Genomic DNA, 24529 nt, shown 5'->3' on the forward strand with positions numbered 1-24529 from the left:
CATTTTGAAGAACTATGTGAATTGTCTTAAGATAAATTTTTTTTGTAGTTTAATAAGCACAATCTTACATCTAAGCAGTGTTTAAAAATTCAATACAATATTTTAAGATTTACACAATTTGTATGAAAATTAATTTCTCATTGAAATTTTATGTAGATTCAAAAATGGATTAAAAAAAATAATTTTTGCCTCGCTCTCATTCTTGGATAAGAAATTTTACCTCAAAAGTAACTAATCCAGACAGTTCACATGAAAATATAATTTTTATTTTGGAGTACATAGATTTACAATCAATACCATTGTTTTCAGATATGCTCTTAATATTTTAGTATTGGCCATGAATAACAACGAAAACTTTTTTCTTGTGCAAGAAAAAGCTTAAAATTAAAATTATACCATTTTTGGTTTTTCAAAAACAACTTTATGTAGCAAAATCTGTGTTGAAAACGAGGCAGTAATGGCTCCTAAATTTTAGGTGGCACATTCTCAGACTCGGACCTCCAGACTATTCTCCATCACCCTGTCAACAATAGATCTGCTGTCATTGTTTGAGGGCCGCTCAACCTCCGGTGCCCCACATGCGAACAGTCACTAGACTTAAAGGAAATGTTGCTTTGAATGGTGTGACCCACCAATCCGTTGACTTGAGCAAAAACACGGCTTTCAAAGCTGTTGATGGAAACCGAGCAACAAATTTGGCAAATGATTCCTGCACTTACATAACTACAAAAAGAAACCCCTGGTGGAGAGTAACATGGTATCATGGTAGCAGTGTTGGGGAGTAGTTAACTACAAGTAGCGACGCTACTAACTTAACTACATTTTTCAGTAGCTTGGCAGTAGCTCAGTTGCTTTTTAAACAGTGTAGCTTTTCCAGTAGCTAACTACTTTTTGCAGCAAGTAGCGGTGTAGCGCGAGCAAAAGCTACATTGCGTTTTGTCGAGCCTGCGCGAATCAGCGCGATGCAAGGATATTCTTCTTGTTTGATTACAAACTCATTTTTTGCCATTACCGCCACCTGTTGTTTAATCACGCATCTTGCGAGAATGAGGTCTCTGCAGAGCAACAAAAGGCGTGCCTCAATTTTGGGGCGTTTTCCAACTGGGTAGGCGTTTTCCAACCTCTGTGCCTGGTTTGCTAAAACTTGAGTGGGCGATTCCTAGTACTTGAATACGCTTTTCCCATCAGATATGAGTGAGAAAGCGGTGAAATGAGGAGAGATATCACCTGTCCTGCATATGGATGTAAGTGGATTTTTGTAAATTCACATTTTGTCTAAGTTAATGTTTTAATTAGTTTGTGTAAATTTGCTTGCAACATGATTAGACAGAAAAAGCTCCAAGAGGTCTGCCACTTACAGTCTATCGCTAACCATTATTAGCAAACATTCGCTAACTTTTTGGTGCATAAGTTTGTTACTTTAGTGTTGATGGTGGTAGTTCGCTTAATTTTTTCCTGTCGGCGTATTCTAATATAAAAATTAATAGTTAGCTTGTCAGACTAGAAAACACTACATAAATAAGTTAATAAATAGTTGTAAACAAATGTTAATGGACTATTCCACCGAATAGGTGCCATTTATGTCCCCAGGACATTATGGCCCGGTTTCAGCCTAAACCAGGATTAGTCTATAGTTCAATTAGGACATTTAAATAATTTTCATAAACATGCTTAGAAAAAAACATTACTGGTGTTCATCTTGAGACAAAACAAATGCATTGATATATTTTAAGATCAGTCAGTGCAAGTTTATTTCAGTTGAAACAGCTCAGACTTACATTTTAGTCTAGGACTAGGCTTTAAAATAGTTTTTTAAAAACAAACCGGAGGGTATAGGTACTAATATGTACAAAAAATAACTGTAAATACATTTTAAGGAAAGTGTTGTGCACATTAATCTAACTGCAAATTTTATCTAATTAAAACATTATTAAAAACTATAATATTTTGGATAAATTATTTTTTCATTCAGTCCAGAACACACTCCCTTCATATATGAAATGGTGTTTGAGTGTGAGGTGCGCTGTAAGAAAACAAGAAAAGCTCCACAGAAAAGCTGAAAAAGCATTGCTTGTTAAGTTTATTATTTTTAATATCATGGTCGTGACCCTGCACCCCAGAACCTCAATGACCTGAGGGCAGCCCTTTAAGAAGAGTGGGATGCTGTGCCTCCCCAGACAATAAGTCAGTTTGCAAAAGTTGAATATCCCTAACTTTTTGTGAGTAGTACATGTCATTTTTTGCATTATACTCCAGTATAAATGGAGTATTAAAGTATGCTATTCACAATAATTGCCAAGTGATTATTTGACATTTTGTACTATTATTATCTGTTTATTTACCTCATTAGGAATATCCACATACTGCAAGAAATGCAGTAATTGTGGTATGTTTTACCGATACCAGGACTGGATGCATGGGCTTCACAACTTTAATGATAAAGTGCTGCTAAGCATCTTTCTATGCATCTTCATAAGGAATTCTGTTCAGGTTTTGTTTCTGAAATTTAAAATACATTAGGCTCAAGATTGTTCAACTTAATCTAGCACTGATATATGTTCTCATGACTGTTCTCACTCAGGATCATGTGTCAGTTGGAAGGGTGCGTTCCATATTGCAAAAGACAACACGCGTGCCTTACCCAAAGGAGACAGAGTTTCTTCAGGCATATTTACATTTTGAGGCACTAACTCACCATGATTATGCCTTTTCGTGTCTAAAATGTGGACATCATCCTCCAGTTGTTGTAATGGACTTACATAAAAAGGGAGTGTTAAACATGGCAGGTAAACAATCATAGTTTTTTGTCATTTTCTATTTGCAGTTAATTTGTGTTAATTTAATTTTGTTTCTTTATCCAGTCAGTGACATAAGTGAGCCAACTGAAACCTTCAATGGAGAGGTGAATTCCGAGGAGTTCTGGGAGACTTTCAATGGAGAGGATTGCAACTGGCTTGTTGAGGAGTAAGTTGCAAAAAGACAATTAGGCTATCATGTGCAATAATGTAAACAACTTCCTTGTCTCTTGTACATATACTAGTTGAGTTCATTGCATCAGTGGTTCCCAACCACGTTCCTGGAGGCCCACCAACACCGCTCATTTTGCATCTCTCCATTGTCTGATACAAACATTTCTGATCTTGGAGTCTCTACTAATGAGCTGATGATCTGAATCGGGTGTGTTTGATTAAGGAGATATGGAAAACATGCAGTGTTGGGGGGCCTCCAGGAATGTGGTTGAGAACCACTGCATTACACATGTATTTCCACATCTAAACAAAATGCCTTGTTTCAAGAATTTGTTTCACTACATTATTTTCTGTATGATTTTAGTTGGAGAAATAAAAAGTTGGAGACTTTGAAACCCAATTATGAGAACTGGGCCCCATGGATCGGCCCCCATGGATCGGCAGACACACACGCAGGTCACCATCTGTGATAAACACAGAGTGGAAGAAAGTGCAGACCACAAATACACTAGACAACATCGCTGAAATAGACATGACAGAAGAGAGACTCAGTGATGAATTAATGAAGCTAAAGGTATGCACCAGCTCAGTATAAATCTCTATAGCCTCTTATAATTTGCAGTTGATTAAAAATGGTGATGGTTGACCAGTAATGAAACAATCACTATGCAGGTCTAAATCAGTTGTTACCTTCTAGTCGTAGTTAGAACTAACACACAAAGAGCTAGTTTCATATTGTAATGTAATATCAAACATATGTGTGCTTTACCAGGTTGCAGACATTGGAAAACTCTGCAAGGCCTGTGGAGTTGGCACTGAAGGATCAAAGACTGATCTTCTATCCAGACTGAGAGAAGAAATGCAAAACAGAACTGCATACGACAAGACTTTTTCAAAAAGTTTGGGGAGCATCAGGTATATGGTGGGCTCTGTGAGTTCAAATGTACATGTTCTGAAAGTTAATGAATTTCATTCACTAAACAAACTATACTCCTCTTTGTCAGGTGGATGGGCAGCCATTTTATGCCCTTGTAGTCTGTCCTTTTGTTGGAGAAATTCCCACCAAGGTGTTTGACTCTTTCTTTCTTTCTTTCTTTCTTTCTTTCATTTTCCTTGTTATTAGTCCTTTTCTAAAAAATAATGACAAGGATGGCAAAATGCCTTTACAGTTAGTGTGACTTTTAGTTGTCATATCTTCATGCAATGAAACTTGATATACTGTATTATTAATGTGTTTTTATGTCATAAATTTATCAAGATCGGTCATGGAAATCCAGCAAAGAAAGAGACGGCGGACTGACAAGCCACACAAAACTGGTATGATCTATTTTGTTTGAGGTGCTCTATTATTTATAGTAAATGTTGACTGTCATTTACTGATGTTCTTCATTTGTCCCTTCATAGTGGGATGAAAAAAACGGGAAAACGGGGAAAAAAAACCGTTGACCAACCCCTGAACATACAGGAGGCATGTATTTGTTATTACTCAATTTATAAAATGCAAGGGAATCATTATAAACAAGAAGTTCAGATTATGTTTTGTTCATGTATAGCTTCCTCCGCTGGTCCTTCGTGAAATCTTACTAGAGGTTGTGCTTCAAGATGGTGATGTTGCAATTGGCTCCCTTGCCCTCACCTGCAGGTGCTTCAACAGCATTGTGAGCATGGAAAGTGTCCGCCGAGAGGCTCACTTTTGGTGGTTGGACAGTAAGTTTTATTAGTGTCACTGTTTGGTTAATCACAGCTCTCTCTCTGTTTTTTCTCAGTTATGTATGGTTGAATATTAAGACAATGATGAGGTCAGCTGACAACCTTTTTTTTTTCAGGTGTCGTGAACTGATTTCAGAAACCTGTACAGGGTTCCATACAGTCTATCCAGATGTCTCCATTGTGAGACTACATACAAAGACTGTGGTGAAGGCTACAGAGGAAGAGGGCAAAGAGGTGTGATGCAGGGGTTCTTTGGCTCTGATGACTTCCAAGGATACTGCGCAAGCGACTGTTTCTATGAGGCTGGAGGAAGCATCTAATGTTTCATGCAATGTGTTCCTCATGTTTGAACTTGCCACATTTATTGCTTATTTTATTTTATTGGATTCTCTCTTTTTTACTATTACATTAAGTAGAGAATGCTGCATTTATCAATATAGTTTTTCATCATATTGGTTACAGTATCTATATGGTCAATAAAGTGATGCTAATGTTTAAAGTTTTCAGAGTCATTATTCTAAGTTAACACATTTTACCTTAATTTAAAGGTCAATACGTTTTACTTTATATATCATTTAATGTAAGCTACAAATATCAGTCATTACATATAAATATCATATTTTGAAAAATACAGATGAGAAAGACCAATACAATCATTTTCACCATTGCTTTACAATAGGATTTGGTAACTTTATTGGAAATTGCTATTAATTTTCCTTGTTAATCACCGTTACAACTTGATTTATGTTGTGTTGTTCACACACACACACACAAAACGAAAATAAAACAGTAATGTAATTATAAATAGTTGAGTAATAAAGTAATTTAAAAAAATTTTTTAAAGTAATACTTTTAGCTTTTAAGGTTTACATTTAGAGAAAATTGCATGCAGGTAGGAGAGAATATTATAAAATATAATACACACTCACAGGCTATTATATACAAGATCTGTATCTTATAACATAAGAACGGGAAATTTGGTTTATGAAAGAATTCCATATTAAAGATCTCTCAGTAGTTTAATGTAACACTTTTTAAAAAAAAAAGAAAATAGGTACTGTAGCCTGTATTTTATACACATATTTTATTTTGACATAAATGCTGTCGCGATATCGACATAATAGTAAAAATCAAGAAAAAGCGAGAAATAATAACGCATTTCCGCTTCTGAAAGGGCTTCCGTACGGGTTTGATTGGATGGTTGGAAAATGCCTAGACCGGTTTGAAAACGCCCAATAATTGGGAAACACCTTCTTCTTGTTCCGCAGAGACCTATATTTGCATCTTGCGGCTAACGGTTCACTGACGTACAGAAGTGGGTTGACAGTGACACACCCATATTATCCATGATGGAGCAAGACGTGGCGGCAGATTTGGAGGATGGAGAAACAACTAACGTTAATTACCCATGGCCTTATTTGTCCAAGTTCATGTCTCTCAAAGAAACGACAAGTAAAGGTTACACTTTTTGTAACAGTCTGAGATATTTGAGTGTTGTGTGTAATAAAACAATACTCTTTGAAATCATAATTGTATTGCATTGTTTTAAACACTAAATATTTTACTTAAAACATTCCTCAGACACTTATTCAGTTATTTATAATATACGTTGTTCAAAAAAATCAAAAGTAGTTTCAATGTAGCTAGCTACTTTTTGATAGTAACTTGTAGTGTAGCTAACTACTTTTCCAAAAGGGTAGCTTGACTGTAGTTTAACTACTTTAACTTACGAGTAGCTTGTAGCTTGTCAAACTACAGTTTCAGAGTAGCTTCCCCAACACTGCATGGTAGCAATGATACAGTCCAAGCGGATCAACGTGGCACCAAGTGGACGAGCCACCCAGTCCAGCGTGAATCGAGGTTCTACAGCGTGCCTGAGTCTTTCACAAAATGCCATTGATGGGAATCGGCAATATGACCTATTGAAAGGCTCTTGCTCTCAAACCGACACTGAAAGTAATCCCTGGTGGATAGTGGATCTGATGAAGGCGTATAAAATTGCATCAGTGGCTCTTACCAACCGCGGCGACTGCTGCTCTGAACAAGTGATTCACATCGGAGATTCACTAGAGTCTGAGGCCCGTGCAAACCCAGTGTAAGGAGTGCTATTGTTTGAATGCACATGTAACGACTTCGCAGAGCATAATGTATTATTTTAATATTACATGAGGAAGTGTGCTGTGTGTTCAGACAAACCGTATGTGATATTGCCTTGCAACCGTTAAATAATGAGTTAACATAGTAAAACTTAATATTGAGGTACTGTCAGTTTAGTCACAATATTGCTTGCTTTAGTCTATTAAATGGCTCCAAGGTCGATAACTATAGTGATACAAATATGAAGTTTAAAAAAATCATTCTAAACCTAAAAGAATAGTGAAGTCCACACCACAACTATAGCGATAACAGCATATAGGAACGATTACATTGGAAACATTTTTAAAACTAATTTTTTTCCTCAGTTGATGAACAATAAAATCATTAGCAGCCAATTAGAATCCAGGCTCAGGCATTTCATATAGCAGACGACAAAACTACAGAATGTTACTGTCCATTGTTATGGATGATACTATAGTTATTGTTCCTTCTTGTCCTTGGTGTGAACAGCCTTGATGCTGTTTCATTTGTCAATATTCAATTCAACAATTTAATGACTCCAAGGGCAACTGGGTTTTTCGCCTTTGAAGGGCACTGTGAGAGGGGACACCACATGAGGGGTCTTTCCAAACCAGTGAGCAACTTAAGAGAAAGCCATTAGATAATGGAAATATGTGACGGTAATTTCAAGGAAGTAATTTGACCAGTTATGATCACGTGAACTAGAACCAGTTCTAGACAGTCAGTGTATTGCACACAATTTCATTGTCTTAATATGTAGCTTAAATAAGACATTTGTTTTTAGCAAATTAGGTTATCTTTGGAAGAGTTGCTGAACTGTATGGCCTGTGTCACTCAGCCAATAAAATTTGAAGACAGAAACTATTGCATAATATACATACACAATATATATATGATTGTGGCATAATTAAATTTCTACTCTCTCTTCCTTAACTCTCACTCTTATTCAGGTGTGTTAAAGTGTCCTTCATCCGTGCGGGAGGGACGGGGACGGTCCACTTCAAGGCCATTATGTTACTGTGGCTCTTCCTGGGGAAAACAGGACATGAGCTTGTGTGAAGTGGAGGTGTTCGGGATTCCATTTGAATAATATAGATTATGACTTCTTTAAAGCAGACAAATAACAACCCACCTAATGCCTATTTGGCTTAAATATTTATAATATGATAATATTCCTGCCTACATTTATATCAGCTTGTTTAAATAAAAATTGTGCATTCATACCAGCCACTTGATGTCACTATTGCTTTAACTTCACTTGGAGGAAATATAAGCAACTTCCTGAGAGCTGAAAATATGCAATTACAATAATACTATGCAAAGACTTCTGCTTGATTCTATCACCTTGAACTGAGTTAAACCTAGCTTAACTGTTTCTGTTGATCCCAAACCAAAAGCTAACGTCACTAAATCAGAAGTGACCATTTCTTATAAGATCAATATTGATTCAATATAGCTTTGCAAGATATGTGTTCAAAACCGTGCTGACGTTTGGGATCATTCATTGTTGTTTTGTAAACAGGAATCAGCCTGTTTCTTTTCCGCAGTGGATTGAGAATGACAACTTTTCATCATCATAATTGAATTTGGAGCAGCTGTATGCTTTGAAACGAGGTTGTCCTTCTGAGAGACCATCTGTGCTTAATTCTCCAAAGATTTTTTTATTTTTATTTTTGCAAGCTGTCTGTCAATGTACAGTTTTATGGACAAAATACTGTTGTGGAAAAGAATAAAACGTGAATCTGATTATTTTAATATCTCTGACAAAAAGACATTTCTGCAAGCACAGCTCTACAGTTTTGACAATCATTTGAGCAGTTTTGGCATTTCACTGCATTGTCAAAGATGCCAAATGAACAGTTGTGCCAGTCAAGAACATGAAAATATGCTACTATTAAATACAGATTTTCAGATTCACACTGACAGATTGAAAAGTCGTTACACTATTCAAGGTTACAAGGGCTGAAATAAGTAAAAATGAATAATTGGATGCGATAAAGCTTTGTGATAAGAATTTGACTGACTATCTCTGAAGTTTTCACATTTATATTAAGACCTCACTGTAAAAAAAAAGTTTTTCTTTTGAAGTTGTTAAAAAAGATTATTGAAGTATGTTTAACAAGACAAAATCAGAACCATATACTAACCAGCCAACCCTTTACTTCAGATAAATGAAATGACACACAAATGCAATCAAACAAACTAGCAGGGCTTTCTGACCCTCAGTGTAAGAAAATAAATCATTCAAGTAGCGAAGACAGGAAGCATATTGATTTGGCAGGAGCTCCAGATGTGTAATTCGGCAAAATACTGAAAGAGTAATTGAGTCTCTTTTCTTCATGGCATTATCTGACTGGGTCAATTTGCACTCTGCCTGATCAGGTCAGCGCTCAGGGCGAATGAGACTCCAGCCGTGCCTTCCACACTGCCACTGAGACCAGCTCAAGTGTGCATAATGTATAGAGAACCACGGCCTATAAATTACATCTGACTTAAGTTGGTAGGCGAGCTGTCTGCATAAACCTCACAGAGTAACAGCAAAATTGCAGTTATTTAGCAGTTAGAAAAGCACAATTTTGGCTCCTAACACTTCTTTTCTGAACAAGGTTCTGATGGGGATTCAAACAGAGTCTTCAATATTATTACTTAACTTAATTATACATTAACCAATGACTTAAGTTCCAGCTTGCCCTTATCTAAAAATGGCTTGGTTAATAACACTTTATCTTAGAACTAAAGAAAGAAAAGACAACTTATCATCTGTTTCTTGGAACATACACCTGTCATTTTTTTTCTCCTTAAGGACAGGTTGCCCCATCATTTGTCTGTGCTGTAGGTTTGCTTCATGCCTCTAGCTTCACTTATTTCATCAGATTCTTTCTTTTTCTCTTTCTTTCTTTCTCACTAGCCTGAGGTAACTTCCTGCAAGGGCTAGTTTAGTGTTTAGCAACTTCTAGCTTCAACACCGTTGTTCTAGATTTTTAAAAAAACGTGTAAAGGCACATGGATAACTTGCATCCAAGATAATTAACACTACAATTAGTATGGTTATATTCTGGGCAAGAACTCCTCGTCCATCCATTCAGTAATAGTTTAATGCACAATGCACTCACAGTAGCCATTTCACTTATGGCATGGATAATTAACATGGATATTGAAACGATTGAATAAGTAAATAAGTTGAGACAAGTTCAAAGTTTACATGTGTTTTTGTGCTGTTTTCTGATTTTGATTTTGTCACAATTTTACAAAAAGGGAACAAACTAATAGCTGTTTTTAGAGTGGAGAAAATAAGGATCCAGCATAAAGAAGGCAACCAAGCATGTATTTGCCATAACTTTCATAAATTTGGATAAGGGATTTGTTTTACTGATTTTTAAATGTCTCTTTAGATTTTGAAGTTTACTCAACTATGTATTTTATCAACAGTAGTTTCAGGCCAGTTGATGGAGCTGTTACTTGCCAATTGGGCCAGTGCTTGCATTTTACGTTCCAATGCTTTGTTGATCATGTACATGTTCTGTGCCTGGTAAACATTTGTTTTGTGTTGTAGTGAATATTTTTGTTGTGATTACTGGTTGAAATGTCACCAAGGTTATCTAGCTGGCTGACACAATGGTTTTAATTTATGGCCAGAATTGAGCAAGAAGAAAACAGTACATTCGTAAAATTCCTGTTGATCCCTGCTACAGCATGATCTAACAAAATGGATCCGCCCTTGTTTACATGTACTTGTCCAACAAGTTGTTGAGCAGAGAGAAACGTGATTTAGTGAGAGTAAATGTCTGGAAGTGCGTTTAAGGAAAGAATGAGAAAACGGGGAATAAACCTCAGTTCCTCGATAAAGCTCCTCTTCAATTCAACGACGAGGTCGATATGGAGGAATCTGCTTTGCAAATGTGTCCCAGCAGGAGTTTACTGTGGTGTTGAACCCCACGGCAGTAACACAAACTGAGGAAAACAGCCTCAGGGTTGAAAATAATTCCTGTAGAGATCAGCGAGTTCCCAACTCTGCCCCACCAGTCACACACGCAGAGCAGGTGCACGCGCTGGGGCTCATTTAACTTGTTTAACTTTTGTGACACGCTTCTCCACAGCTATAACTCTTGGTGTCACTTCAGTAATGTGCGTGAATCTATGAGAATGTCAAGTCCTTCAAATGCTCCTATAGGGAGCTTAAAATTTAACTGCTGGCAGAGAAATGTCGTAAGAATTGTCACAGGCACTGAGGTAAGCAGTTCTTTATATTATATATAGTCAAAGACTGAAGCTGGTTATCAGAAGCGAGATTGTTACCACTACAGCCCAGTAGCTTTGTGCGTTTTGCAGAGCAACCTGGGATGTTGTCTTTTAAAAATGCTTTTAACCCCAAGTAAAGTTCAACTTCTAACACAGGGATATAAATCTAAACCATGCATTGTGAATCCAGAAGTATTTACTATGTAATAGCCAGTTGTTTAGCAGCAACAACCAATCATAAACTCAACAGCGCTTGCTTCACTGAAACTTTAACACACTGTATGTGTGAATAGTATCATTTAAACTAAAATTCCAGCATCACTTTTGTTTTATATACTCTACACAATTCTATACAATGTATCAATTACAGTTTTTGTAATTAATTAGTAACAACACTTACTATTTTCCAGTTAATTTCTTTTCTGCAAAACTAAAATAATAAAAAAATAAAATTTTCCTTTTCTTTTAATTTCTTTAATACATTTTTGTAATGGCTTTTGTAAAGTTCCCACTGTGGCCACTTACCCAAGATGCTCTGTTAGGGTATGTTGTTACAAAATGACAACATGAGTCTTTTTTCCTGTGTAATAACTTTTTTTTCCCTTTCTCCCATTTCAGCCAAATATTCCAAAGAATATTGATTAGGCAATTGCTGTACGTCAGATTTTCAGACCCTCAGACCTGCAGATGGGATATCCAAATATAAATACATTTCTAAACGTTCTCTTTCAGATTGTTCAATAAGTGCTGGAGTGACTGTGCAGTTTCACTAATAAGGCTTCAGTTGTCCTCCAACACATTTACCTTCACAACATCATGTACAAACACGGGGCCACAAAGTCCAGATAAGCACAGTCTGCTTAAAAAAAAAAAAAACAACTACAAAAAAAAAAAACACTTCTACTATTCATCACATCTGTTGTCCATCAGTTTTACCCCTTAGTGTCTGTGAAAGAACGTCTTGGACAAACCCAGGGACAAAGACATCAAATATTTACAAAGAGCGACATTAAAAATGAATAAGCTTAAACAACTATATGTCTCTCTCGTACTCCTCAGCGTGAAATCCTCACAAGAATATTTTCTCAGATTTACGATGTGGACAGTATTTGCTGTTTTCTCTCCTGTCTCATCTCCAGTGCCTTCACAGAAATCAGCGCTGATTTATATCAAACTTTGTCAGAATCCTTTGAAATACTTCAGCAATATGCTACGACTTCAAAAATGACAGATACCTATATAACCAACAGTTTGCTGGACAGAAAATTCACTGAATATAATAGCAATCAAAGTATATCAAACGGAATTATAAACTTAATTCCTTACAGGTGCGACATCCACATTTCCTATAATCTTTCCACTGTCCAAATTGGGCAACAATGGAGCCGTATGTGAAGGGGTAACATTTGTAACATTTGAAATGCAAATACTGGCCTCTCTCAGGCTTCTACAGAAGTTCTGAATGAAGACCCTAATTAAAGCCTGAGGGACACATGGTAAAACCAACTCTCTCCCTGTGACACGTCAGACACGAGAATGATGAATAAATTACCATGAGAAGATGAAAAAAAGGCTTCATTTCTTAAAAGTTAAAAAATCTGCGCTTGTTTGGGGCCAGATAACAAAAAGACTACAGTCTTTTGATGTTCGAGAACACTTTTTTGAGAATTGGATACACTGTAGCAATGGGTTTGATTACCATACCAGAATTTTGGGCAGTTTGCGATGACCTAATGACAGGTTTTCCCACTCTGGTATACAATATTAATGGTGAGCGAGTGTTAATAGACATGTTAATGGACCATACGCAGAGCCACACCCTCATGTTCACTCCTCTAACCAAGATCTCTTCCATTTCCTCTTATCCGCTCTTGTTAAGTGATCTTTAAATGGTGAGAAACAGGGCTGAGAGGTCCACAGCATGAATGTCTCAAGAGCCCGTAGTAATTAGCCTTTTTCTACACTGACATAAAGAATCTGCAGAGAAGACTGTCAGTCAGCCTCCTACACACTAATATTCCAATATTCACGACAGAAATAACCATTATTAATGTTTCAAAGCTCACTCTTTACTCTTCAAGGCATCACCCTGTGAAGTCTTTGCTCTTGTGGGCTCATTTCTATAGCTGCCCTGAGATGAAGTTTCTCTAGTGGAACTGTAAAAGGAGGGTCTAAACATGTCAAGTTGATGCAAGTTAAAGTGCAAATAGCAAACTTTTATCTATCGCTGTCTCTTTCTTTCTCTTTCTATCATTCTCTCCTCTTTGTGTAGCAGCGGTATTTTAGATGTCTTTGTTTAGGGTACAAAGTCAAATCTTTGAGCAAAGTTGAAAGACAGAATGTGGGCGAAATTTTGGACCAAACTATAGTAAGTACTACAGAGAAACACTCAATATTTCAGACATCCATCCATCCATCTAGCCATCATTTCTCTCTCTATATAAGTGCCAAGAGAATGAATACATAACATGATGTAGTCATACTGCTAAATTAAATGCTCAAGCTCAGTACTTGTTGTAGGCATACAACCGTAAGCTTTATTTTGTTAACAGTCGTTTACACATAAGTGCTAGTGAAAGTAAAAAAAGTGTTAAAATACACACTGAAAACAAAACATAATCTACATCATTTGACAATGTGTTTTATTCATGTCAAATATACTTTGTGTTTACACATTTTTACTATAGTTACTCTTTTATTCTCGCAGGTCACCAGGCATTATTTTTTTTCTGTTTTGAGAAGTGGATGAACTGACTGTCTGTGTCTGACAAACATGATCTGTGGCTCATTCTGACTTAACAATCAACTAATGTGATCATTATACAGCTGCTTAAAAGACCAAATACATTAGAATACCAAAATATTTTCCCCAAAAAGTTTAAAATAAGCTAAAAAAAAGTTTAAATTAACTATAGTTTAACTAACAGCTTAACTACAAGTTGTTGCAAAATGCCAACATGTTTTGCTAAACAAAATTCAGCAATTAATAGGCTTTATTTGACATCACTATGAATATTCAATCAACATTAAAGTGCATGGCATAGGAATTTACAAAACACATAAACAAACTTTGTAGCCAAGAAAGTTTGTCGATTAAAAAAATAAAACCCTGGAAATATAAACCGAGAAATAATTGTGACAACTAGCCCCGGTCATATATGTCACATTGGTGATCACAAACAGCTGCTCGCTGCTGTATAATGAAGTATTTGTTTTTATTTTTCCAAGTAACTTAATCTTACAAACAGAACAACAGGGTGCTTACATCTCTTACTAATACTATGAAATGTCACTATGTACTCATGCATGACGTGTTCATGCATTTCTTCCTGTTTCCTGTGTGCTTAATGATTATTCAGTTAATCCTCCCTCTGTGTATTACAGGTGATTAATGACTAACAAATATGTCACATGTTGACTTTACCTGATAGGTCTGAGTCTTTATGCCAGCATGACAACAACATCTTGAACCCCCAGTCGATACTGTTCTGTGGCAAAAGCTCCGGCGGTTCATCCACCGAGCCAATCAGACTCATGCACTCCGAGTCTGATAACTTAATATGAGTCAATCCGGCACTGTTTATTGATTAGTCCATTTCTACATTTGCTTTTCTGATCATTAATCTAATTCGTTGATAAAGAAAGGGCAGATAAGAGATGGTGATGATGGAAAAGAAATCATTCCACAGAAAACACTGAGAGATGGAAAGATTAAGGGAATTTCAGATGCTCCAGGCATGGCTTAATTAAATACGTGTGGTGAGGGTACAGGTGCACATTAAGAAGGCAACAGACAAGCCATCTGCTGCTACTGCAAGACCTGCCAGGGATGAAATATTTATGAGCCTCAAACACACACATACAAACACTCATGCACTTTAATATGGGCAGACATTGGCTGACAGCCTCACATGCACTTACACACTTGTATAAGCACAGCAGAGTGTATACATATGCATATGTAAGTCACTCGCACACACTCACATTTTACACAACCTCAAACCAATTGGTGTCCTGGGCAAAGTGTGTTTGATTTGTTTATATGCACTTCAGCATAAGTCCCCGCTGTGGCCAGAGCTTTGTCTCATTTACATTTTAGTCAACTGCCAAGAATATGTGCCTCATTTCAGACTCTTTCAATTACACTCCAGTTGTGACATCAATAAGCTGAACCTCTCATTCACAGGTGACTGAACATGAATCTACACCTCAAAGGAATTCAGACTGATGACGCTGATAAAACCTGAACTTGTATAAGTCCGGAAAACAACAACAATCTTATTGGCTCTGTCCTATATCTGAATATCGGTTATGTTTGACTGACACAGTTAGATTTGTCTAATGATAAATCAAATGGCACTACATATGCATCTCATCCAGAAAAAAAAAAAAGATATCATAATTTAGAACTAATCCTGAAGGATCCTATTTGGATTCTTCTCATGATATTTCAACATAACACAATACAAAAAAAAAAAAAAAACTTTTAGAAGACAGCTTGATACTTTTTACAATTTGATAAAAATCCCATCATACATCGTATACACATTACATTTTTTTAAATAAATAATAATAAAAGAAATACAGAAACGTCTAGAAGACTTCATGACTTGTAATGTGCCTTCTGTCCATCTGATTACATAATCAGCCACTAAATAAACACAATTCCCCAAGGGATAACACACTTCCCAATCGACTTCTGTCCCAACCACAAACTTCCACCCTGATGAGAGCACCATTAGAGGATCCAAATAAGCAGATCCTTGTCAGTATATGCTGCTTGAGGAAAGTACCTTGTGTAATTAGACAGTGAGCAATCTGAAAACCATCTGTAAGAGGCATTCAACTACATTGTAAAAAATGATTTTTTATTTATTTTTTTGTAGCTGTAGATAAAGATTATTGGAGTGGTTTACAAGAAAATTTCAGTCATTCAAAATTTCATATTTAATTCTGTTACCGGATGTTTCTTTTCTTTTGATTCGATTGTAATTATTTGTGAAATATACTAGCAATTTCTGAGTGAAATTTGTTTTTACATTATTATATATAAGTGGAGTGGATTTAAAAGTATCTAATATTTTACTTTGAATACAACTTCAATATTATTAGGGTTTTTTTCCATGTTATTTGCATTTACTAGAGCAAGTGGCCATAGCATTCATTCCATCTTTGAGCTGATTTGATATTTGTTACAGTATTTTGATGCACTTTATGCGGTGCAGTATTTACCTGAACGGTCAAAATAATCTACAACAGTTTCTCAGTCTTTTTGTGCTTTTGTATTTGATCTAAGAAGGGCTCAACACCTTATTTATTCAGAAGTATCACAGGAAGTTATAATGAACAGACATGTGTCTGGGGGAATTTGAAAATTAGATTTTGAATGTGACTCATTCCAGCAACGGGAAGAGATTGTATTTTTATTAACTTGCTCCCAGCAGAACAAAATGTGACAAGATTCCATGATTCCAGAGCAGGCTTGGATTTTCCATATCAGACCATACTCCATATTACATATTCAGTAAGGGTGTCTGAAACACTCCAAATTGTTTGTTGATTACACATTCCCTTGATTGCTTTTTTTGGGTTAAGGTGTGCATGCACACAGATGGTGACTTTGAAGATGATGCATGAGTGTAGGGCTCTTTACACTCTGTTTATAATTATAAGTTTGTCGCTGAGAGATCTATGGTTTGGTGTGACGTCAGTATTATTACTCCCTAATTATCTATACATGAATGTGTCATTAAAGATACGCATAAATCCGGTTTCATATACAGATATTCATATACAGTATTTATGATCATTTATATATGTTTTCATATATGATCCTTTTTAATTTAGAAAGAAATAGGGATACATCCTGACATCACAAGACAAGAAGTGTCATGCTACTAAACTTAACAGAATCAGCAACAACAGTATAAATGAAACTGGCAAACAGCCCAACCACTCATATTAATTATTCATGCTTCGGTGTATGCTGGGAAATGGCTACACCATAATCTTTTTTTTCTCAGTGTAGGCCTATTTGAACAAAAAAAATGCATTAAACCAGCTCACCTGCTTGTTGGTTCGACGTCAAACAACTGAGAGAAATGTAAGAAAAAAAACCTACTCTGAGATGCATTACTTGTGTTCCTGCAAACCAAACATGCTTACTCTTACCGATCAGTTTACCTTCAGCACTTTCTAGGAAAAGATAGACATGTGAACTGATGTTGATAAATAATTGTATGATATTTACATCATTTACAACAGGAGAGCAATGTATACAATAATCTCAAACAATCAATTAATACAATTCCCTATACACAGGAAAGCCTTGTGTGATAATAGCAGTCATTCATAATCTACTAAGCACTGCCCTTGATAAAGCACACTATTCAAACACCAAGGGGCCAATTATCCTGAATAAGGGCCTATCACTTGTGTCAACAATGTACAATCGGTTTTGACATTGACATTTGTTTTGCTAGGTTGCCATTAATAATTGAAGCCTTTTACAGAAGATTATGGACTATTGAATGAGAGAGACAATAGGTAGGAAAGCAGGTTGTATTTTAGGAGATCTAGTCTAGACGTGAGTATATAGTTGCAATTCCCTGTAAGTCTAAAAAAGGTCCCTTGGACAAATGCAAAATCAGACACAAACTGGTTAGGGAATGACATCATTTGATAAATATTTTTTGGAGAATTGTTTCAGAGCACTGAAGTGCAAAATACTCCATGTTTGTACATTTCTACATTCCTTGAGAGTAATGTACATTAAAATGCTCTCAGACATTTCAGGTTGGCATGGAAAATAGTGGCAATTTCCCACAAACTCTTGAAATGCTTTTACATATTAACTGGCGTGTCATACATGCATATTGTTCCGATTCACTGAAGACTGAAATACAATGAAACTCCATGAATATCTGCCCATTCCTTCAGAAAACATCCTCATTTCATCTGTCTTCCTCTCTCTTTCCATTTCCCACCAGGAGCACCATCATTCTCTGCCACAAGGTTTTAGAAAACTTTTTTTTTTTAACCTATAACAATCATGCAACATTTTATTCTGCAATTATTAATTTTTTGGGAAGTTGAATTCAAAATCCGTTTGGCTTATATTGACCATGCTGCTTTTGTTACCAACCCCCCTATTTTAAAGCAATATTACATCTCTCATGGAGCCCAGATTCATTCATAATTCAGCATATGCCCATTGTATCTTCCTTGCGTATCTGACTCGCTGTCCCCTAAGAGAGACCCTGGAATGAAGCCATTACCGGGATGGCATTCACACCAGGGATGCGGGTTTCCTTCAATCAGATCAATACGTCATAAAGAATGTAGGCTATTTCTTTCAAGGTATTTTTAAAGCTAAGCATATATATTTTTAATGAAGCTGGCAGACCAATTGATCACATTCAGAAATTGTAGAAATAATTAAATTTGTAAAATCTTTCCGATATACTATGCCTTTTATGCATTCTTTAACTTGTATTGAGAAGTTTATGAACTGCTCTTACAAGAGTCTCAGAATATTGAGTCATTTATGTGGCAATCAAAGCACTCTCAGAGGGGGTCAAACTGTGCACTAAGAGTTATTATCGATTAAGGGTCTCACTAATTGATACTTATAAATAGAAGGATTCATCTCCGGTGAGACTGAATTCATTGCGCTTCAAGTATAGGCTGGACTTCCTCACATGGCCCGACTCTGCAGGGGATTTCCTGTTTTGAATCACAAATACAAAGCTACTGTAACTTAGGAAATTCAGATTTTTTTAAATATAATTAACAAGAGGAAGACAAACCTGTCAGACAGTGCAGATAAAAAGTGCAAATCTAAGAGCAGATTGAAGCAGAATACATGAAGAGCTGGTAAAAGCCTTGTATACCTGTATTGTTAATATACGGCTGAGGTAAATGAGTTTAAGAACATTGAGTTTTTTTTCTCCTGAGATCTCTGTTAGCTGCTTGTGGACAGATATTGGCATGAGAATGAGTCATGATTTGATCCACTTCACATCCTCCTCTGGAGTTTTCACTCAAGCGTTCCCTTTGTGTTTACAGGCGCATCCCTTCATTATTATATCAAAAGCCTGATTAATTGAAAGCCCCTTGGAAACTCTAACACAATTGGCTGTCATTTATTTTAAAACCAAGCATCTGATTGTTGCCCAAATCCTATGCAAGCCCTTTAGCTGCCTGTCAGGTCAAACTTATTCAAGCTGGGGGGTAATTCATCATAATGACACCGCAATTGTGATTTGGGATTCAACCCTATTCACTGATGGTAATGGGAAAAGTATACTGCTGAGGCATTAAAGTCGATGTAGTATCTGGAAATTGCACATATTATTACATGGATCTCCTGTTGGGAACTTGTATAGACATTTAATGCTGGTGGTTGTCAGGTTTAGACACATGATTGATTGACTCAAGAGCCAGAAGCATTTTTATTTATTTATAAGTTTTTGTGTGCATTCTTTCCTCAAATTCAAAGCTATTTCTTGGATCTTCAGATTTTTTAAAAACAATTTTTAATATAGACTATTATATATCATTACTATGTGCCAAATATACTTATACTATATGAAAGTTAATATGAAATCTGAAGTGACAGATAAAAAACTTACTGTAAGGTATTTCTCTTTGTTTTAAGTTTGTGTGATAATACAAAGTTTATCAAGGCTTTGCCTGAATCTTCCACAAAAGGGCATGAGAACGTGCAAGACTGTTTGGTTGCGCATATGCAAGATGCGATTTGCTACTGTTTGACTTACGAAATTTATGTATGCTTATAGTAAGTAGCGCAATCCCTTTTATTAGCCAGAGGCTTCAATCAATATCATTGACTTCCTGCACCTTTTAAAGACGACTTAACACATCTTAACACCTCCTAGGATAATGGTTTTAATTAGATTCAGCCAACATCCTAACAATATATAAAATATAACGGTTGAGGGACAAAGAGAAAAATCTTTAAATAAATATTCAGACATTGCAGAGAAGGGAAAACCTGCAATGCATTTTGTTTGGGTGGTGGAGCTCGGCATTATTAAATATTCATAGACTGATAGATAGGGATACTTTATGAATCCCCTATGGCAAACTCATGCAACCTCTTAGCTGGCCAGGAAAACAAAGAGTAATTTTCATTGCAGAGATTTTGTCATTGTACTAAACTCGCCGAAATTATGAATTTAACCACGGGGAGTTCATAAAAAAAGTCTGTAAAAGGCCAGTGAAGTTTAAACTGCTGAAATTGCCTTTACAAGCTTTGAGATTTAAAGGCATCAGTGCTGTTTTTCATTTTTTCTTTTTTTGAGATGGTCCAAAACGGCCAGTATATTAATGTGTCTATTAATATTAACTTTGAAATCAAAATCGAAATCCTCCCCACTCCACAGAATCAATACTCTGCCTACCAAAAATACAGCAGATTTATACAAACAACCTCGCAGGGACCCGATTTGATAATTGTCAATCTATCCTCTCGTTAACTTGCTTTTTGCAATGCCGATGAGGAGGAGGACAGGTGCCTCTTTCAGCACAACCCAGCTGGCTCTTCAGTCCTAATTCACCCTGCTTCAAGTGTTATTGGCAAAGCTAGAGGTAAATCACACAATAAAACACTGCAAAATAGGATGCAGTTTCTTATACAGCACCCTACACAAAGATAATTACAGTGGCGTCATAGTAATTCCGGGGCATTTCCCATTGGACCAAATTGGTGATTGCAGACAAAAGTTAAATGAGTTTGTTCCCCTTATCAACGCAGATTTCGTTATCACAAGCATGTGCTTTAACCATTTAAAAGTTAAAGATAAATGAAACACAGCCGCCATGGAGTATCATTACAATCAAGGAATCCGTAAACAGAAAGGTAATATATTTTTATTCATTTAAATCTCAATGGGTTTGTAACAGTGAGAGAGAGTTGCACATAAAAACATACATTTGTTTAGTTGTGAATTATTTAGTGTTTACCAAATGACATTGTATATGCTTTATCACTGTGACATCAGGCAGTGTGTTTTATTGTCACATTGAACTGTTGTTCTCTTTATGCCTTGATCCTTCAGCTATTTGAGAGTTGTTGTAGATGAAATGGTTAAATTTGACACTAGCAAAGCTCAAATGAAGGGTTCAATTCCCAGAGATCTTGGAAATTAATGCAATGTACATTTTCAGCGACTTTATATAAAGACGGTGCACTCATACTTATAAAAAGTGCAATATGTTGTAATTATCTTGCCTTCTAAATACAGATCACTAACTGGTAAAGTCACCACGTCACTGCAGCTGCCACTGGAAGCTCTGGTTGCTATTGAAACAGCCATGCTGTGTCCCAAGACTTGTACTATTCCCTTAAAGTACTATTTTGGTGAAGAAAAAGTACACACTTTTGAGTGTGTGGTAGAAGAGTAGGCAAGCTTTGGGACATACTATCATGTCATACAATTACGTTTTTAACGGACCGCTCTGCCACATCCCTGTCACTGTAAACTGGCCTGTCAATCATCTCGTCACAGTTACCATCCTCCACATTTCTTTTCATTTAACTTCACTACTGTATTGGAGAGAAATAAAGTAGCATGTTGATCTGCCATCAGCATGAGAACTCTGCTCATATTTTTGGCATAATAATGGCCAAACGGATGTTTATAAAAGTTCACATTGTTTTATTAGTATTAGTCATTTAGCAGGTGCTTTTATCCAAAGCGACTTACAAATGAGGACAACAGAAGCAATAAATTGTAGTATTAAAACATAACATAATTGCAGATAAAATATAACTGATAATATTAAATGCATAATGTTAAGTACATGTTCACCATGTTTTAAATGTTGATTATTAGTAACTTAAACGCCTTTATCACCTCTCTTATAACCGTCAGTCGTGCACATCCGCCATGTTTGTAATTCTGAACCAAATCCTTCACCAAAGCGCAATAGATTGTGGGCAATATTAGCCATTAGAGTGAGCAGGAATCCACACTTCAAAAGTCTACCTGAAATAGTAGACCATGAGGGACTTTTGACATACTCTTTACAAACACACTATGCTTTGGGACACACTTATTCTGATCTCTATTTAGGATGGATAGTATGAACATTAGGACACAGGGCCAGTGCTCTGAGATGCGCATGACTAGATTCGCATTGGCTGGTCTAGCCTAAAAAAACAAGCATTTTAATGCTATTTTAGCATAAGAAACTAAATGTATGACAGTTGGTGATTTCAAATATGACATTTAATCTTAAGCTTGGTGAACAGCTTTGGAAAATGTAATGTAAATGTTTCCTATTCAGTGAGATAGAAGCTGTACTTGCGTGACTGAAATTTGTTGCCAGATGCGTTTCAAAGATGGCTGTAATAAAATAACTTGCCTTAAAAGGACTTTGTCTTTTTCTTTCTTTCTTTTTTTTTTGGGGGGGGGGGGGGGATAAAAGCATTTTCTGAGTGAATAACTTTCTTTTTGCTTATTAATATCTCCACAGTCCCACTTAAAAACATAAATAGCCCATTAAATGGACAGCACAGTTTTCTTTCTTGCATTAATGTTGAAGCAGGACATTTGGGAGGGATTTGAAAGGGTTTGTCATAAACTAAAGCCAAAACCCTTTACATTTCACAGCCATTGACATACTTGTTAATGCTAGAAGTAGGGGGAGGGAGGGACTTTCTCATTCTATTGAGTATTTGATTGGACAATTCTGAATGAGAGTGCTAGACTTATCAATATTTTTGGTCCATTTCCACTGAAAGGAAAGAATGTAATTTTCAGGAGAACACTAGCATATGTGTCTACAAAACTCTTTGATTTCATAAGATCTTGCATAAGACATAAGTCTGTCAATTTTGCTTGGTCCTCTCCCTTCACGGCTAACATCTGTAAGTAACATGGACATTTTACTTGGTCTTTTCTGGTCTGAAATGTGGTAATTAAGTGTCATTAATTGACATGCCCCCAGTATGTAATTACAGACAGAGAGAGGGACAGCAGCAAAGAGAGAAACAGCTTTAAATTACTCATTCATGTGTGCAGTGAAAACTTTAGCCATCTTATAAGAAGCATAGATTTACATAGGTCATCCTCAATTATTCTGAAATGATCTTTGGTAATGGCGCTGGTTTCATTTCTTTCCAGAAGACTGTGAGGTGAGCACAATTACATCTGCCGTTTAACCTCCTAGCCCTCGATTTAGAGATGACCCTGTCATGACAGACACCGATCAGAATAAAACACGATGAGGATCAGCTAATGCGACAGGCAGAATTTCTGCATGGACTGCGGTTGCAAACGAGCCCGTTTAGAGAAAGATTGAAGTGATGATTTGCACAGCACTTTGTTTGACACGACTGATCATGGCAAAACTTTCTGATCAATCTATTCTTTAACTTAAGGTTGTTTTTTTTTTTTTAAATAAGTGTCTTGTGCTTACCAAGGCAACATTTGGTTTGGTCAAATATACAGTAAAACAGTGTGCATTGTGAAATATTATTATAATTTATAATAACTGTTTTCTATTTTAATAATATTTTTTACATTTAATTTATTCCTGCGAGTAATCATTTCTGGCTTTACTAAATATTTATTGCCTGTAATTTATTCCCTAATTTTAGCCATTGTGCCATTTTTGTTGAGAGGAATAAGAATAGAACAGGTAATGAAGGGGAAAGAGAGGTGAATGGAAAACGTTGCAAGCCAGATTCAAACTTTAGCCACACCTCTGATCGATAAAACCCCTTGAGCCTTGACTCTGTTGTGTAAGGCGATGGAAGTGGGAAATAACTCTGGACTAAAAGTCTTGATGAACTTTGCTATAAAAATCTCCTCATCTAACACAGGTTGCGAGTGGATCTCATGTGTGACCATCCTTCTCACCTGGAGTAAAGAAGTCAAGCAAATTGAAGTGCAGGTTGCTTTCACACTACAACGAGCTCCAATCACACAAACACCTCCCACACGCCAGCCAATCAATTCTCATGCTTCACAGCACCTCCCACGCAAGTGTTCCCACACCGACCACACAAATGTTACACCCCGATAACCATGAGAGGGAGAGAGAAATGGAGAGAGGGAGAAAGACTGAGAGACAGGTGGACAGACAGAGATGTATTCATTCACAGCTGTTGTGAAAACAAATTAAAGTACCCCATGAGTACTTAAATTGTCACCTCATAAAAGCTTTAAAAAAAGATGTCAAATATGAGAAGAGCTACAAAAAGGATGGGATAGACAGCCAAGAATAAGAGACATGGCAGACAAGATGTACCACTTTTTTTTTTTCTCATGTTTTTTTGGCCAAGCTTTTCTATAATGAAAGTGTTTGAGCACATCAAGGTCCAAGGTACAAAACAGCAAGAAGAAAAAACATCATCTCCAAAATGACAAAACTAACACCATAAAATGATACTTTTATGGTGTTTGCTTTCACATTTTGAAGCTTAACAGCTTGATAAATTATAGTGAAACTTGGATATTCTT

The 24529-nt window shown here is 36.3% G+C and overlaps 1 long non-coding RNA gene and 1 pseudogene across 2 annotated transcripts in view; both read left to right on the top strand.

Annotated features, from left to right (window-relative positions):
• LOC306847517 overlaps positions 1-5176 on the top strand; it is a 779007-nt gene extending 773831 nt beyond the window's left edge. The window contains exons 2-11 of the long non-coding RNA XR_013782156.1: positions 1622-2490; positions 2582-2786; positions 2862-2964; positions 3334-3543; positions 3742-3884; positions 3974-4036; positions 4228-4286; positions 4374-4437; positions 4523-4676; positions 4796-5176. This is a non-coding gene — a long non-coding RNA (uncharacterized lncRNA). The remainder of the gene's footprint in view (positions 1-1621; positions 2491-2581; positions 2787-2861; positions 2965-3333; positions 3544-3741; positions 3885-3973; positions 4037-4227; positions 4287-4373; positions 4438-4522; positions 4677-4795) is intronic.
• A 1296-nt stretch (positions 5177-6472) lies between these two features.
• LOC306847446 (fucolectin-5-like) lies at positions 6473-7887 on the top strand (annotated as a pseudogene). The gene is made up of 2 exons: positions 6473-6774; positions 7759-7887. The product of its transcript is annotated as a fucolectin-5-like (transcript).
• Positions 7888-24529: the final 16642 nt, after the last annotated feature.

Source organism: Barbus barbus, assembly GCF_936440315.1.
Source record: "Barbus barbus genome assembly, chromosome: 27".
NCBI classification, from domain to species: domain Eukaryota; kingdom Metazoa; phylum Chordata; class Actinopteri; order Cypriniformes; family Cyprinidae; genus Barbus; species Barbus barbus.